This window comes from Chenopodium album, chromosome 6 (assembly GCF_948465745.1).
Source record: "Chenopodium album chromosome 6, dcCheAlbu1.1, whole genome shotgun sequence".
NCBI lineage: Eukaryota > Viridiplantae > Streptophyta > Magnoliopsida > Caryophyllales > Amaranthaceae > Chenopodium > Chenopodium album.
In genome coordinates, this window is record NC_137839.1 from 46588500 (window position 1) to 46605907 (window position 17408).

A 17408-nucleotide genomic window follows, 5' to 3' on the forward strand; every position below is an offset into this window, starting at 1 on the left:
TCACTTTGACCTCCCAATTAGTTGAATCCGTTACGATTACGTGTGGATCCTAGCCCTAGAATTTTATATACTTGATTTTAATTCATTGTTTATTCATCTTGTCCTAGTTTACATACCTACACCCTACCATTTCGGAGTAGCTTGACTTAGGCTATAGATAATCGCCCACCGTACCTTAGTGGTTTGACCCTCAACTTACCATTATACTTGTGTAAGGGTGTGTTCAGAGATTAGAAATTTTGTTTGGCCTAGGGTAGGGGTTAGTTTCAACGACCTAGTTCCGACCCTTGTCAAAATGGCGCCGTTGCCGGGGAATGGTGTTGTGATTGTGTATTGTTGTTGAATCTATTCCATCTTATTCAAAAACACAAAAAGATTTTTCTTCTTTCTTTTAGGTTACACTTGTAGCCGCGTTACTAACAATTTCTTTTGAGTTTTTCCATGCATAGTAGAACTCATGATAGGTCCTTAGTTCCTTTGAATCCGGAAATTGAAAGAACTCTTTCACGAAGAAGGATAGCCAACCGATCTTTGAGCCTAAGTTCCTCAAGTGAAGAAGAGTTTGAGGAAGAAGAAGAGCAAGGCATGGGAGAGAATCCAAGATTAGCTTTGAAGGAGTTGGGAATTCCCTGTGCTTATAGGTTTGAGAGCGGCATTGCTGAAACTACAACACCGGCGAACAATTTTGAAATAAGACCAGCCATGATTACTTTGATAGAACGGAGGCAATTTAGTGGAGCCAAGAGTGAGAGCCCGTTGAATCACCTAAAGGAATTTGAGAAGTATTGTAATACTATCAAGGTGAACGGCATTTCTCAAGAGTTCATTCGGCTAAAGTTGTTTCCCTTTTCTCTTATTGGTCGTGCCTTAGAGGGTCGGATAAGGAGGTTAAGCCCAATTCTCTTAGGACGTGGGATGAAGTCATAAAGGCTTTCTTGTCTCGCTTTTACCCACAAAAGAAGACGGCGGAGGCTAGAGCCTTGATCCAAGGATTCAAACAAAGGCCTAATGAGAATATCTATGAAGCATGGGAGAGGTACAAGGAGTACCAAAGAGAAAGCCCACATCATGGAATTCCTACCTATCAAGTGATACAAATTTTCTATGGAGGCTTGAGTGCCCAAGGCAAGTCATGCCTAGATAGAGGAGCTGGAGGTCCTATAATGAATAGGACGGAAGAAGAGGTAGTTGACATAATTGAGGATGTGGTGAGATACTATAGAGATTAGCAAGAAGGAGAGAGGGAGTCTACGAGCAAGAGTCGCTCGACGGTTTATTCGGTGGATCATCTCAACGCGATTAACAACTTGTCCTCCCAAATTTCAAATCTAGGGAAGGAAATGACATCGATCAAAGCAAAGCTTGAGAGTGTTTCTACAAATTCATTAAGTCTTCCCTCCCAACTCAAAGGGAGAGGTACACTTTCTAACTCTTCTTTTTCTACTTCCAATAACATGCCAAGTGGTTGTCTATTTTGTGATTCTTGTGGATCTTATGATCATGATTCTTCCATGTGTTCTCAAACTTTTGTTGATGGATGTGATGATGTTGAAAATAATGAATGTGAACATGTGAACTTTGTGTCTAATGTCAATGGTGGTCAAAGGTTTGTTGGACCTAAGAATTTTGGCAATAGGAATTCTACCCCCAAGGGGGTTTCGATAACTACAACAATGGAGGCTATAGGAACCAAGGAAACCAAGGTTTTTGAGGTAATTGTAACAACAAAGGTTATAGTAATCAAAATCCAAGCCATGGGTATGGAAACCAAAGACAATCTCAAGGCTTTGGTAGCTATTACCATAATGGTGGCAATAGTTAAGGCTGAGGCAATTGGAACAACAACCAAAATCGGGGAAGTTTTCAAAATAACAACCAAAGGGGACCCCACCCAGTTTTGCTCCAAAGCCTCAAGCCAATGGTGAAAATTCTTATTCCCAACCATCATCCTTTAAAACAAATTTGGAAGAAATGATTGATAATCAAACCAAGATCATAAACACCTATATGGCGGTGAGTGACAAGAAATTTAATGAGATGATGACTCAAAACAAAATGCTTGAGACACAAATAACCCAAATAGCCAACACTCAAAAGGATTGTGCTAGTCCATCCTCTTTGCCTTCTCAAGGAGTGGAACCTAAGAAACCCATGTATTCAATCACCACTAGGTGTGGGAGAGTTCTTAATGAGGGAGTTTCAAGGTCCATGGAGGAGGATGAGGAGAGGAGTGACCCAAGAGAGGAAGTAAAGAAGGTTGTGTCTAAGTGTGTGAGTTATGAGGAGGTGCAATAGAAAAAGAAGAGTAGTGAGAAAGAGCGTGAGGAAGTGTGGAGACCCGACCTTCCATACCCACAAAAATTCTTCAGGCACAAAATGGATGAGCAATTCGGAAAGTTTCTTGCTATGTTCAAGGAAGTTCACCTTTCTATCCCCTTCACCGATGCAATTACCCAAATGCCTAGGTACTCTAAGTTCCTTAAGGAGATTTTAAGCGGGAAGAGAAAGTGTAATGAGGTTGATTCGGTTGAAGTTGGGAATTCTTGTAGTGCTTTCATTCATAATGAGTTGCCTAAGAAGATGGAGGATCCAGGTAATTTCTCTATTCCATGTGAGATCAAGGGAAAAATGTTTGATAATGCTTTTTGTGATCTTGGAGCTAGTGTGAGCGTCATGCCTTATTATATTTTCAAGAAACTTAAGCTAGGTGAGCTCCTCCCATCTAACATAACCCTTTAATTGGCCGATCAGACTATTATGATTCCAAAGGGGAGAGTTGAGGATGTTCCTCTTATGATAGGAGGGTTCGCTATTCCCGTTGATTTCATTATGCTTGAGATTGCGGAAGATGACCATATCCCAATCATTTTAGGAAGACCTTTCTTGGCCACTTTGGGAGCCTTAATAGATGTTAAAGGAGGTCATATTACCTTGAGAGTTGGTAAGAAAGAGGAAAGTTTTAAGTTAAAACCAATGCATGAGTCTTTGTCTCTTGTGCAAGGAATTCTGTGTGCTAATTCCCCTCGCTCTATTGATAATGTGTGCATGATTGATTGTTCAACTAACGATGTTCTTGAGAATTGTGATGATTCTCCTTCGAGTTTTGATGGCAAGAAGGTTAGCGAAGAGAAAATGATTATTCCCAAGCTTATGGACGAGGAGGAAGTTGAAATTCCTCATTGGTTTGAGCACTATCCTCAGGATGAAGGGGATGTTTCCATGAGTATGGATGGTGAGGAACCATCTACAATGAACAACAAGCGAAAGAAAAAAGCTCGTGATTCTAAGAAGAAGATAGAGAGAAAGAAGTTACGGAAAGAAAAATTTGCAATTGAAATGTCTTTGAAGGAGGTTTAATCAAGCAATAACAAGAGGTTGCTAGAAGTTGAAGAGGAATTTGCTCTTTCCGCTACCTTGAAAAAGGTGGTGTTCTGTTACCCTCCATGATTTGGAGGAAGTGTCGACCTTCGGACCATAAGCAAGCGCTTCCTGGGAGGCAACCCAGAGATTTTTAACTTTTCCTTTTGATTTTTTAATTTTTCTTATTTTTCCTTCTTTTAGTTTCTTTTCTTTCGCTTTTCTACTTGTTTTGATTTGTAGGTTGCATTTTTGGGATTGGATTTCATCAAGTGAGCATGAGGAATGAGAAGGTGTTTGCGGTTTTTGATGTGATTATATTCGATATCATCGGAATTTGAGGTAAAAGGGTAAGAATTTTAGTGACGTAAGATAGGGAATTTTGTGCTTTAAAGTTGAAGGAATTTTGCACTTAGTGGTTCATGTGGTGCTACCATTATTTTGGGATTTTTAACCCACTAAAATCTTGATTTGAATCTGCCACTTTCAGTGGGTTCAAGAGCCCAAATTTTTATCTTGATCGATAAACCCACCGATGAACGCACCAAAAATTAAAAATAAAGAAGAAGAATCGGGCTAGGCACAGGTGCGGCACGCACGTGGTTAGTGCGGCCGCGTACATGGCTGGTGCGGGCACGCCAGCCAGCCCGTGCCCGCCTTATCTTCTCTTCCTTCCTTCCTTCTTTCATTTCCCCTTATTTCCTCCTTCTACATTCGACCCCCATCAACCTCAAACCCTTGAAACCGCACCACTTCCCTCTCATTCTCATCAAATTTCAACGCAAATCACTCAATTTTTCACTTCAAATTCTCTAAAAACTTCTACATTTTCATCCAAATCATCAAATTCATATTATTTTCACCAAATTAAACCTTTAATCTCTCTCCTCCATACTTGGGTATAATTTGGGGCTTTTCAATTTGGTGTGAATTGGTGGCTAAAATTGGTTCAACCTTGCTTCATATATGGTATAATCATCTTTTATAGCTTTTAATTGCTTAATTATGTGATATACTTGCAAGTTTTTATTTGTTCATGAGCTTGAATAGTAGTAATATCATTTTTTATGATTTTGATGATTGATATTGGTTTTTTGATGATTAATTGTTTTGTTTGTTTTCTGATTTCAACTCACATTGTGTTGTTTGTTGATTTTGTAACATTTGTGAGAAATTTTATTGAGAAATTTGGAATTTGAATTTTGGTAGTTTGGGTAGTAAGGTTTTATTGTGGTATTGGTTGATTCTTCTTGTGATTTTGATTGTGTGGGAAGAAATTGTTGGTTGTTTGGTGTTGTTTGGAAATTTGGATTGGAGTTGTGATTGGTGGAAATTGAAGTTCTTTGTTGGTGAATTTTGCGGATTGTTGTTGGAAATTTTGTGATTGGTTTTTGTGATCTTACACTTGGAGTTCATCATGTCGAAAGTCCTCAAAAACCTAGTCAAAAAATGCAAAACTAACACCTCCATTGATGAACCTACCCCAAGCACATCCACCTCCCAAACACGCAAACCTACTCCACCACCCAAAAGAAAAATCCACGATAAAAAACAAAAGAACCGATACCATAAATTAAAGAAAAACCGCTCCCTCAAGGCCATAAGGCACTACTTCCAACCCAACATGTCCGCGTTGGGGATTGATGAGGATGTAAGGGAGTTGTTGATCAACCTTCTGATGGGCACATTCATCTCCCATAGCTACCGCACCTATGTTGAGCCCACTATTGAGTTCTTTGCTATGGTTGAGATAGTTCCCGTAGAAGGTCAATATAAGGTTGATTTCCAGATTTTCAACAACTTCTTCGACTATTCCTTAGAGCAATTCAATGTCGCTCTAGATTTTGATCCTCATGGTGACATCTTGGATCTACAGCCTTATATTTTTGAGGAGTATGATTAGGATTCTTGGTGGGATCATATCTCCGGAGGTGGTGAGTTTGTCACCAAACAGGCCAAGATTAGCAACGTGTACCAACCTTGTCTTCGGGTTGTTCACCGTCTTTTTGGGTATTCGGTTTTCCCCAAGCAAGAGTTGGGCAAGATGAGCAAATTAGAGCGTAAAATTTTATGGTTGGCCACTAGAGGAGAATATCGTGGCGGTTGAACTTGGGGTACATCTTTGCCACTTACGGTGTAGCTTTGCAAGACCAGGACACCGGGAGATTATTTGTGGGGGAATGGTCACTAGGCTCTTGACCAACCTCCACCTCAATCATCATTTGCCATATTGCAAGCCGGTTGGAGATGCCGCCTCCCTATACCTTGATATGAAACATTTGGGGCAAATTCAATTCATCTCCAAGCATTATGAGGAGGGGCATTATGAGTGGCTTCTGAATAACAAGCATTGGTGCTACCTTCCCAACCCATCTTCGACATCTCTCCACCGGATGGACACTCCTAATGTGTGGCATATCCCCAAGATCTTCCGTCGCCCCTACTTTGACTCCAATGAGGAAGAAGAAGAAGAAGAAGAGGAGGAAGAGCCACAATATCAACAACAACAACAACAACAACAACAACAACACAACAACAACAACAACAACAACAACAACAACAACAACAACAACAACAAAAACAACAAGGGCAAGTGCAACAACCTCAATTTGCTAGCTCCAACTTGGAGGCCCTAACCAACCAAGAGTGGGTAGAAAATTCGCTTGGAGGGCATGTATGACCAAGATTTTGAGGCCCTCTACTCCCAAATGCGAGGTATTTCCGAAATGCAACAAGGTATGTTCATTCACCAACAATAACTCTATGATGCGGAGGTTAACCGAGGGAACATCACTCCCCTGGTTAACTATCCTTACTTTACGCCCCAGCAAGGTCCTATACCTTCGCATGAGCATCCTTATTGGCAAGGGCCTTTAGAGCCCGGTACCGAGCCTCATTCTTACCTGAACGAGCATGGTAACTATGATTACCGTGCTCCCGGAGGCTGTGACTATAGGGGTGACTTTAATTACCCCTATGTGCACCCTAACCATCCATTTGAGCTTATCTTGCCCGAGAAATTCACACCTCTTACCCCTTGGCAGCAAGATAACTTTAAGGGGAATTATGGTTGGCCTGAGGGATTCACCGGAGGTTGGGGTCCTTAATCACCCCTAACCTTCGATGACTACATGGGCAACAATGATTCCAATGAAGCCGGGCCAAGTGGTGATGGTAATGATGAGTCTTAGTTTCCTCACTTTTGTGCCTTTTACCTCCATCCCTTATGTTTTATGTGCTTAATCTGTATTGTTGGGATGTTGAGATGTATTCATGTTTAGCTTGGGGGAACTTCATTTGTATCTCGGTTGCCAATATTTGTTGTTGTTGCTTACCTTGTATTTTATTTGCCTCTTGCATGATGGGTTTTCATTTCTTGGTCTCTAGCCTTGATGATGCTTGTGGATAGTCCCATGAGCTTGTTTTGCCATTGTTGTTGTGATGTTTTCTTTGTGATGATGTTGATTGATTCTTGCTCCCTTATATCCAAAACCCTTAAATCCAAATCCTTTTGAATCCAAATCTTGTAGTTTAGTGTCTTTTAGTTAGTTTGTTGTTTACTTAGTCTTTCTTTACTTTCCTTTTTGGTCTTTGTTACCTTAGTTTTGCTTAGTTGTTTAGTGTTTTTGTTAGCTTCGTTTAGTTTTACTCTCTAATTTTTCTCTTTATTTTCTTTGGATGCATAGATTAGATTTAGTTTAGGGGAAGTTGAACGATTCGAGGATGATTGCTTGTTAACACGTAATGTGTTTGGGATCGTTGACGATATTGTCATTCGATCACTTGTATGTCGATTGGGATATATGTGTTTAACTTGCTTTCTAAATATTTTGTCAATTTTTCCTATTCTTCCTTTATCTATGGCTTTCCTTTTCTTTTCTTTTCCTTTTATTTTCCTTTTCCCTAATTTTTACTGTGTTCTTGTCTTGGTTTGTGGTATGCTTTTGAGGCTTGTTTTTCACCCCTTTTTGTTTTCATTATGAATTGAACTTTTTCTTTTAAATGAATTTCTTCCACGGTAGTAAAGGTATGCACGGTTTGTGAGACTTTGCTTGATTGACTCTAGGATAGGTGTATGTTAGGGTACTTGGTTTAAACTAGGAGGATCATGAAGCCGGATTCTACTTGTTTGTGGCATGTTGGTAGTTTCTCCCTATAGTCGATTTGACACCACTAATGAGTTTTTGCTACATCCATGTGAGTTTCATTGTTTTTCAAGCCTTCAACCTATTTTGTATGAGCGGGGTAGATCCTTGACTATTGTGGACCTACTCTTTACAGCTTGATTTATGATTCTTAAACCCGAGACCGAGTTATCTAGGGAGGATAAAGGCATCTATTCGGGGTGGTATTTTTCATTTTAGGATGGTTTGTTTCATCATTGTTTTTGGGTTTACATTTGCCTACTTGCAACCATTTGAGCCTATTACCTTCTTTTCAAGCCACATCTTTAGATCTTTGGCCGTTTGTTTCATTTGCTTAGGGGAGAAGCGTTTATGCTTTTTTTACATATTCTTGTGAGTATAGCTTTGAATATTCTTGGGGGTGTAGTTGTTTTTGTTTGGTGATTTCTTGATCGTGATGTTGAGGATTGATAACTCTTTTGCTTCACTATTTAGGAAAACTGCCGAATTTAAATTTTATCCTACCTTCACCCTTTATGCCTTACGTTACAACCTTTGGGAAAGCCCTTTCGACCTAGAAGTTGAGTCACTATTCGGGGGAGGGAATCATGGGTCATTGCCTAAGGAAAGGGGATGCATAGTCAAGATTGTCAAGTAGCCTAAATAAATCTCTTCCTCCGGTTCCTTCGAGGAATCATTGGGATGCTCACTAAGGGGAGATTTGAGACTAGTGGGGAGAACGCGGTAAGATCATTTGGGATGAACGTGGATTGTGATGTCTAGTTCCTCTGCTTAGCATACCTTATGTTTCAATCAACCTTGGATATCTTGGAACGTGCATACCTTGATTGCATGAGAAAGATTTTCATTCATTTGCAATGTAGTCTCTTTGTAAGTCCATTTCAGAAAGGTTTTGTTTTCCCTTTTCCCTTTTCCTTTTCTTTTTATGGTTTTGCCTCTTGGATGTTGGGAGAGAGTTATGGGTAAACTCATAGGATACCCTTACGAGAGCATTACTAGTCCTCTAGGACGATCTAGGGGTTTAAAATGGCCTGTTGTAGCTAAAAACAACCGTGATTCCCACGACAGTGAGTCTTAGTTAATAATCTCATCTTGAGTCTTTCTTTTTCTTTTTCTTTTTGAATTAGTCTTCTCCTTATTCTATCTTGCTTTGTTTTGCTCGAGGACGAGCAAAAGTTTAGCTTGGGGGAATTCAATGAGTGTCATTTATGGTACTCATTTGGCTTCTTTTAGGATGAATTTCATGTTATTCTATAGCTCTTTAATTTAGTTTTCCTTTGTTTTGTCCTTTATTTCTTTTGTTTGTGCTTTCCTTAGTTAATTTTCTTTCTTTGTGAATTTCTTTGTTTATTTGGTCTTTTTCCCTTTTATTTTCTTGTTTCCGTGTATTTTTAGGTTATGATCGTGTTCTGAGGATTCCCGAGCCTTCCTCTCATATTTCCCATCATTTTGGATGCCTCTTTCTTGTCATTTGGAGCTCAAGTTTGAAGGAATGCAAGGAGCTAGTTTATGAGATCGGTGCAAGCATGTGGTGGGGGCATCATCTTTGGCATAAACCCACCAAAATAGCCATTTCAAGACTGCCTACCTTAGTGTTCATCATCATCACCAAGACGAGCGCACAAGGATGAGCTAGGACGAAGATGAGGGAGCTTCCCTGCTGCCAGGTGCAGCCGCGCATGAGGGTGATGCAGCCGCGCACGAGAGTGATGCAGCCGCGCACCAGGGTGGCGCGGGCGCGCCTAGTGCGGGTGCAGGCGCACCTGCCTGGGTCCCAGTTCCGTAACCATTTTCTCGCGGCCGCAACTCTCCCTTAATGCGACTGCACCTTTTGGGGTTTCTTTTGGGACGATCTAACTAACTCTTCTGTTGTATCTTTCCTTTATGTAGTCTTTCCTTCTATTTATAGAGGGAGGAGGATGATTGAAGAATTGAATTAGATCATAATTAGATCATATTAGAGTGATTTTACAGAGAGAAACTCTAGGTTTTTAGAGAGAGAAATTCGTGGTGGATTTTTAATGATTGAAGATTTCTTCATTTCCTTTTATTTTTGATCAAGTTTGTAAGGATTCCTTTTCTTTAATACAATCTGTAGTTTGATCTTTAGTTTGATTTCATTTGTTTTTTTTATTGTTCTAGTTTGATTGAAGTTTGATTGATTTGTGTTTGATTTTAGATTGTTTGATTTGATCATGATGAATTTGTTGCTTAGTGTTGTTTTGATCTTAATTTCAATGGCTAGTGAGTAGATTGCTTGCTAGGGTAATGGTGAAGCATGTATGAGTAATGGATTAATGCTAATTGGGGAAAATTGATGGAGTTGACTGTGTGATTAAATTGGTTGATGATCATGTGCATGTGTGTGATTAATTAAAGAGTAGCTAACTTTGATTGTTGCACTAGATTGCATTGTAAGTTCACAGTGATACGGACCATTGATTTGTTGCTTGCATTTAACGACTGAGGTGTCTTGTGACGTTCCTAGCTAGAGTTTATCGTAATTGACGCTAGTTAGACCTCTAGGAAAATAGCTTGATACGCTCTTTTGGTTGCATGATTGGTCTTCCCTCAAATTGCTTGACTTAGTCACTTTGACCTCCCAATTAGTTGAATCTGTTACGATTACATGTGGATCCTAGCCCTAGCGTTTTACATACTTGATTTCAATTCGTTGTTTAGTCATCCCTGTCCTTGTTTACATACCTACACCCTACCATTTCGGAGTAGCTTGACTTAGGCAATAGAAAATCGCCCACCATTCCTTAGTGGTTTGACCCTTAACTTACCATTATACTTGTGTAAGGGTGTGTTGAGAGATTAAAAATTTTGTTTTGCCTAGGATAGGGGTTAGTTTCAACGACCTAGTTTCGACCCTTGTCACATCCTCAAAAGCAGCCGTCAGAGTTGATCGGCGAATACCATTGGCACTGAACTGAGTCAACTCCACCTCAGCACGAGCCCGAACAACAATCGCACCCAACAGCTCCTCAACCTTAGGAGAGAAGACGCTGATGTTGCTGTCAAACGGCAGCGCAGTAGAACTAAACTTCAGTCCCGTAATGAGACTAATGTCGGTTAAGATGACCATCATCTCACCAAAAGGAAAGTGGAAAGTGTTGGTGGTATGACAGAAGAACTCCACCAGGGTGCGAGCCACGGGGTGATCCTCATCAGAAGCAATCATGGCCTCCGCGGCCTTGAACAGCGTAGTCAGCCCACAAAACTCTCAGAGAAGTCTCACATCTCCGTCAACGCTGATAAGCATCCTATACAGGTCGCTCAGAGTATCGCTGCCCGAGCCATGGCAACGCGTCCTACTGATGAGTGTCATTTATCGCACTCATAATGTAGTCTTTTAGGGTTATTTCTTTCCCTTTTTCATGCTTTCTTCTCTTATTTTTGGTCCTTTTTCCTTAGGTTTCTCTTTCTCCTCTTTTCTTTATGGTTCTCGTGTTTTCCTCGTGTTTTCCTTTTATTTGGCTCTTTTTCCTTTTATTTCCTTTCTTTGTTAGCTTGTGTAGGTATTTAGAGAATCACCTTTGCAAAGGAATCGAGTTGGGGCCTTAATGATCAAGTAAGGAAGAAGCATTTGGCTAGAGAGGGCTTAGAGAGGCCTTGGAGAGGCCTCGGAGAGGTCTCCAAGGTATTTCCAACAGGCCGCGGGCACGGGTCAGTGGAGCCGCAGGCGCGGGCTTAAGAAGAGCAAATTGCAAGATTTTGGCATGAGCTTCCCGCGGTTGCCTCGCGGGCTCTCCGCGGGCGCGGGAAATCTAGAGAGGGCGCTCTATCTCAGAGAGATCGCGGCCCCCTGATTGAGTTTTGGGAGCAGGGGATTGGCCGCGGGCGCGGCATCTTTGGCCGTGGGCGCGGGTCCATCTTGCCGCGGGCGCGGGTGCTGCCCAGAAAGCCCGCGGAGGGTTCCGTACCCATTTCTCCGCGGCCGCGGATTCATCGAGAGAGACCGCGGGATTTGCCGGTTTCTTCTTTACCCATAAATAGAATTGTAATTCCTTTTCAAAAGGGGGACTTTTTGATAATTTTTCATTAGCTTAGTTTTAGAGAGAGAATTTAGAGAGAAGTTAGAGAGAAGTTCTTGGTTTTTGATTTGTAACTCAACATTTGATCAATCAAGTTTGGATTTCTTCATTTTCAATCATCAGTATTAGTGAGAATCTCTTCCTTCTTTCATCTTTTACTTACTTGGTATTTGATTTTTGCTTGTTGCTTGTTCTTCTTTGGATTTGAATTTGATATTGTTGATTATTTTGATTTCTCTTAGATTTTGATATAGAAATGAAGATTAAAGCAATTTCTAGTTATTTGTTCTTGAATTTCACAATGATTAGTGAGTAGATTAGTTGCTAGGGAAAGGGGGAAGCATGTTTGATTAATGAAATTGCTAGTTGATGCTCTTTGATTGATTGATTTGTTGCAATGAAATTGGTTGACATAGTTTTGCATGTGATTGATTAGACTAGGAGTGATCAACCTATAAGATTAATCTAGATTGCATTGCAACTCTTAATGACATGAACAATTGAATTGAAAGTTGCTCTAATTGATTGGGTTTGCTTGTGATCCTTCTTGATTTGCCTTTCATAGTGACACCTAGATTGGCCTATAGGAGATAGCATTTGAACTCTCTTGATTGCTACTATTGTTTGTCCATTGCAATACTTGAATTAATTGATTGAGCTCTAAACTAGCATTATCATTGAACTTGCATGTGGAACCCATATCCCTAGTGTCTAGACCTTTGTTTTACTTGATTAGACTTGTTTTAGTTTACCATAGGGCCAATCATAATCTCAACTCCATCTTCGAGGTAGCTTGACTTAGACTCTAGTTTTCATCATTGCATTCCCTAGGGATCGACCCTTAACTTGCCCTATATTCATATAAGGTTGGTTAGGTGTTTACAAATTTTGTTTGACTTGGGAGAAGGGTAGATAACGACATACATTTTCCTCTTGCCAAATTGGCGCCGTTGCCGGGGAATGCTATTGGTGCTTAGCTTTTGTTGTTGAGTCTACTTCATTTTAATTGAAAAAAAAATACAAAAAGATTTTGTTTCTTTAGGCTACACTTGTAGCCGTGCTACTAATATTTTCTTTGAAGTTTTCCATGCATAGAGCTCGTGATCGATCCATTGTGCCTTTTGACCCGGAAATTGAAAGGACTTTCTCAAGGAGAAGAATAGCTAATCGATCCTTGGGGTATAGTTCTTCAAGTGAAGAAGAGATTGAAGAAGAGAAAGGCATGGGAGAAAATCCGAGAGTGGCCTTGAAGGAGCTAGGAATACCCGGTGCTTATAGGTTTGTGAGCGGCATAGCTCCGCCTACAACACCGGCAAATGATTTCGAGATTCGGCCGGCCATGATCACCTTAATTGAGAGGAGGCAATATAGTGGGGCTAAGAATGAGAGCCCGTTGGACCATCTTAAAGAATTTGAAAAATATTGCAACACCATCAAAGTCAACAGAGTTTCTCAAGAGTTCATACGCCTCAAGTTGTTCCCCTTCTCTCTCATAGGAAGATCCTTAGAGTGGCTAGATAAAGAAGTGAAGCCCAACTCCTTGAGAACATGGGATGATATTACAAAGGCTTTCTTGTCCCTCTTCTACCCTCAAAAAAAGACGGCGGAGGCAAGAGCCTTGATTCAAGGGTTCAAGCAAAGGCCAAATGAAAGCCTTTACGAAGCATGGGAGAGATACAAAGAGTATCAAAGGGAGTGCCCTCACCACGGAATCCCTACATACCAAGTGGTCCAAATCTTCTATGGCGGTTTAAGTTCCCAAGGCAAGTCATGCCTTGATGGAGGGGCCGGGGGTCCTATCATGAACAAGACCGAAGAAGAAGTGGTGGACATCATTGAGGACGTGGTGACGTACTATAGAGATTGGCAAGATGGGGAGAGAGACTCTTCAAGCAAGCAATCTTCATTGTACTCGGTAGACCATCTAAATGCGATCAACAACCTTTCCTCCCAAATGATAAACTTGGGAAAGGAGATGACCGCAATCAAAGCCAAGTTGGAGAGCACTTCTACTTCATCCCAAGCTTCGAATCTTCCCTCCCAATTTAAGGGGAGAGGTACTCCTTCTAACTCTCAACCCCCTCCCTCTTCACATAATATGCCTATGGGTTGTTTGTTTTGTGATGCATGTGGATCGTATGATCATGACTCTAGTAATTGTCCTAATGAATGTGTTGATGAGTTTGATAACAATGAGAGTGAGCATGTGAATTATGTGTCAAATAATAATGCTCAAAGGTTTGATAATCAAAGAGGTCAATGAAATAGGAATTACCAAAACCAAGGCAATTTTGACAACTATAATCAAGGTGGTGGTTATAGAAACCAAGGGAACCAAGGTTCTCGTGGTAGCTATAATAACCAAGGTTATAGTGGCCAAAATCAAAGCCAAAATTATGGTAATCAAAACCAAGGTTATGGAAATCATAATCAAGGTAGTGGTAACCATAATCAAGGTGGTGGTAACCATAATCAAGGTTATGAACAAAATCAAAATAGGGGTACTTGGAACAACCAAGGGAAGGGCAATTTTCAAAATAATGCTCAAAGAGGTCCCCAACCCGGATTTGTTCCAAGGACTCAAGGAGAAAATTCCTATTCACAACCTTCCTCACCTATGACCAATTTGGAAGAAATAATTGAGAATTAAACCAAGTTGTTGAACACATACATGGCCGTTAGTGATAAGAAGTTCAATGAAATGATGACCCACAATAAAATGCTTGAAAACCAAATTTATCAACTTGCTAATGCTTTAAAAGATGATGCAACCCCTTCTTCTTTAACTTCCCAAGGTCTTGATCCCAAGAAACACGTGAATGCTATTGTTACTAGGAGTGGTAAGGTTCTTGAGGAGAGATTGCCTAGGAAGGGTGAGGATAAGGAGATTCCTAAGAAAGCCTTGGTTGAGATTGAGGGGGATAGGGCATCATTGAATGAGGTTGTGGTTGAGACACCTAGAGAGGTGAGAGTAGAGAAAGAAATTGTGAAAACCAAGCTCCCTTACCCACAAAAATTCATGAGACACAAATTGGATGAGAAATTTGGGAGATTCATTGATATGCTAAAACAACTTCATCTTTCTCTACCTTTTACCGATGTGATCAACCAAATGCCAAATTATGCCAAATTCCTCAAGGACATTTTGAGTGGGAAAAGGACTTGTGAGGTTGTGGAAACTATCAATTTGACCGAAAATTGTAGTGCTATCATCATGAACAAAATGCCACCCAAATTGAAAGACCCCAGAAACTTCTCCATCCCTTATGCCATTAACAAGATGCAAATTGATTATGCCTTATGTGACTTGGGAGCTAGTGTTAGCATAATGCCATATTCGGTTTATCAAAGGCTTGAACTAGGGGAACTCTTACCTTCTAACATTACCTTGCAATTAGCCGATTGGTCAATCAAGTTTCCAAAAGGTAAGGTAGAAGATGTTCCATTAAGGGTTGGGAAGTTTGTGTTCCCGGTGGATTTTATTATGCTTGAAATGGATGAAGATGCTACCATTCCAATCATTTTAGGTAGACCCTTTCTTGCTACCTCGGGTGCTATGATTGATGTGAGGAGTGCAAAGATTTCCCTTAAGGTAGGAGATGAGGTCATTGAATTTGATTTGAATGAAAGGATGAAATATCCATCTTCTTCTCTAGAAAATTGCATGATGATTTTTTCACTTGATCATGTTGTCTCTTCTATGCATGAGCACTTGCTCACCTCTAACGATGCTCTTGAGAATGTTTTGTTGAACAAGGACAAAGTAGGTACACCATGCAAGGAAGTGGCATTCTATGAAGAATTGCTTAATGGAAGCATGGAGGAAGTGGATGAGCAAATGTGCTTGAAAATATCAAGCCAAGAAGCTTTGCAAGCAGCCACATCAAAGGAAGGTAATGGTGTGCCTATGGTAGAGCTCAAACCTCTACCATCACACCTTAGGTATGAGTTCTTGGGCCCTCATTCCACTTACCCCGTGATAGTTAGTGCATCCTTGAGCGTGACCCAAGCTCAAGCGTTATGTTGTGTTTTGAGAAAGCACCAAGGTGCTTTGGGGTACACAATTGATGATCTTAAAGGTATAAGCTCCGCCTTGTGCCAACACCACATAACACTTGAGGAAGGCGCCCTTCCTTCTATCGAACGACAAAGAAAAATACATCCCCAAATGGGAGAGGTAGTTAAGAAGGAGATCACCAAGCTATTGAATGCGGGAATCATATTCCCCATCTCTAGCTCAAGGTGGGTCTTCCCCGTGCATGTCGTTCCAAAGAAGGGGGCATGACCGTGGTTGAGAATGAGAAGGGTGAGCTCATTCCAACTAGGACGGTCACGGGTTGGCGGATGTGTATAGACTATAGACGTCTAAACACATCCACCAAGAAGGATCACTTCCCTCTTCCATTTATTGATCAAATGCTTGAAAGACTAACAAGGCACAAGTTCTATTGTTTCCTCGATGGATATTCGGGATTCTTCCAAATCCCCATTCACCCCGATGATCAAGAGAAAACTACCTTCACATGTCCTTATGGGACCTTTGCCTATCCAAGAATTCCCTTTGGGTTATGCAATGCACCCGCTACATTCCAAAGGTGCATGATGAGTATTTTTGGGGATATGTTGGAGGAGGAAATGGAGGTCTTCATGGATGACTTTTTGGTGGGGGGTGTCTCATTTGAGGAGTGCCTTGTGAACCTTGAGAAGTGTTTGGAAAGATGTGTTAAGGTCAATCTTGTTTTGAATTGGGAGAAATGCCACTTCATGGTGGAGGAAGGTATAGTGCTTGGGCACAAGATTTCAAATAGAGGCATTGAGGTGGATAAGGCAAAAATAGAAGTGATTGAGAAACTTCCACCTCCGGTGAATGTCAAGGGTGTGAGATCGTTCCTTGGTCATGCGGGTTTCTATAGAAGATTCATCAAGGATTTTTCACTTATTGCTAAGCCCCTAAATGACCTTCTTCAAAAGGATGTTGAGTACATTTTTTATTACAAATGCTTGAAGGCATTTGATAGATTGAAGAAGGCCCTTATCTCCACTCCTATCTTTTAAGCCCCACGGTGGGATCTTCCTTTTGAATTGATGTGTGATGCAAGCGATTGGGCTATTGGAGGTGTTTTAGGACAACGTGTAGACAAGAAGCTTCATGTGATTTACTATATGTCCAAGACACTCAATGGGGCTCAAAAGAACTACACAACCACGGAAAAGGAATTTTTAGCAATTGTGCACTCTTTTGAGAAATTCCGTTGTTACTTGTTGGGTTCCAAGACCATAGTCTTCACAGATTACGCGGCCCTCAAGTATCTCTTTGCCAAGAAAGAGTCCAAGCCTAGGTTGATTCGATGGGTGCTTGAATTGCAGACTTTTGAGATTGAGATTAGGGAGAAGAACGGTGCGGAGAATGTTATGGCGGACCATCTTTCTCGCCTTGAGGGTGATCACATTCATGATGATGGTTCACCAATTGAGGATAGAATGCTTGATGACTTCTTATATGCCATAGAGGTGAAGGAACTCCCATGGTATGCCAACTTGGTGAATTTTCTAGCATGTGGGGAGTTTCCACCCTCTTTCTCAAAGAACCAAAGGAAGAAAATCAAAAGGGAGGCAAGACATTACTTGTGGGACGATCCCATCCTATACAAACGAGGGGTTGATGGCTTACTTAGGCGTTGTGTTCCAAATGAAGAGGTGCCTAGTGTTTTAAGGATGTGCCACTCGGACCCTAGTGGTGGGCATATGGGTGTTTCCAAGACCGCTACCAAGGTTCTTCAATGTGGTTTGTGGTGGCCGCATCTCTTCAAGGACTCATGGGGTTTTGTGAAGTCATGTGACCGATGTCAAAGGGATGGGAATATCT

The 17408-nt window shown here is 41.0% G+C and overlaps 1 non-coding gene and 1 pseudogene across 1 annotated transcript; both read right to left on the bottom strand.

Moving 5' to 3' along the window:
* Nucleotides 1-969: 969 nt before the first annotated feature.
* On the bottom strand, nucleotides 970-1075 carry LOC145637398 (small nucleolar RNA R71). Its single transcript, XR_014114188.1, has one exon. It is a non-coding gene; the product is annotated as a small nucleolar RNA R71 (small nucleolar RNA).
* Nucleotides 1076-13156: 12081 nt separating this feature from the next.
* Nucleotides 13157-13255, bottom strand: LOC145637643 (small nucleolar RNA R71; annotated as a pseudogene).
* Between the last annotated feature and the right edge of the window lie 4153 nt (nucleotides 13256-17408).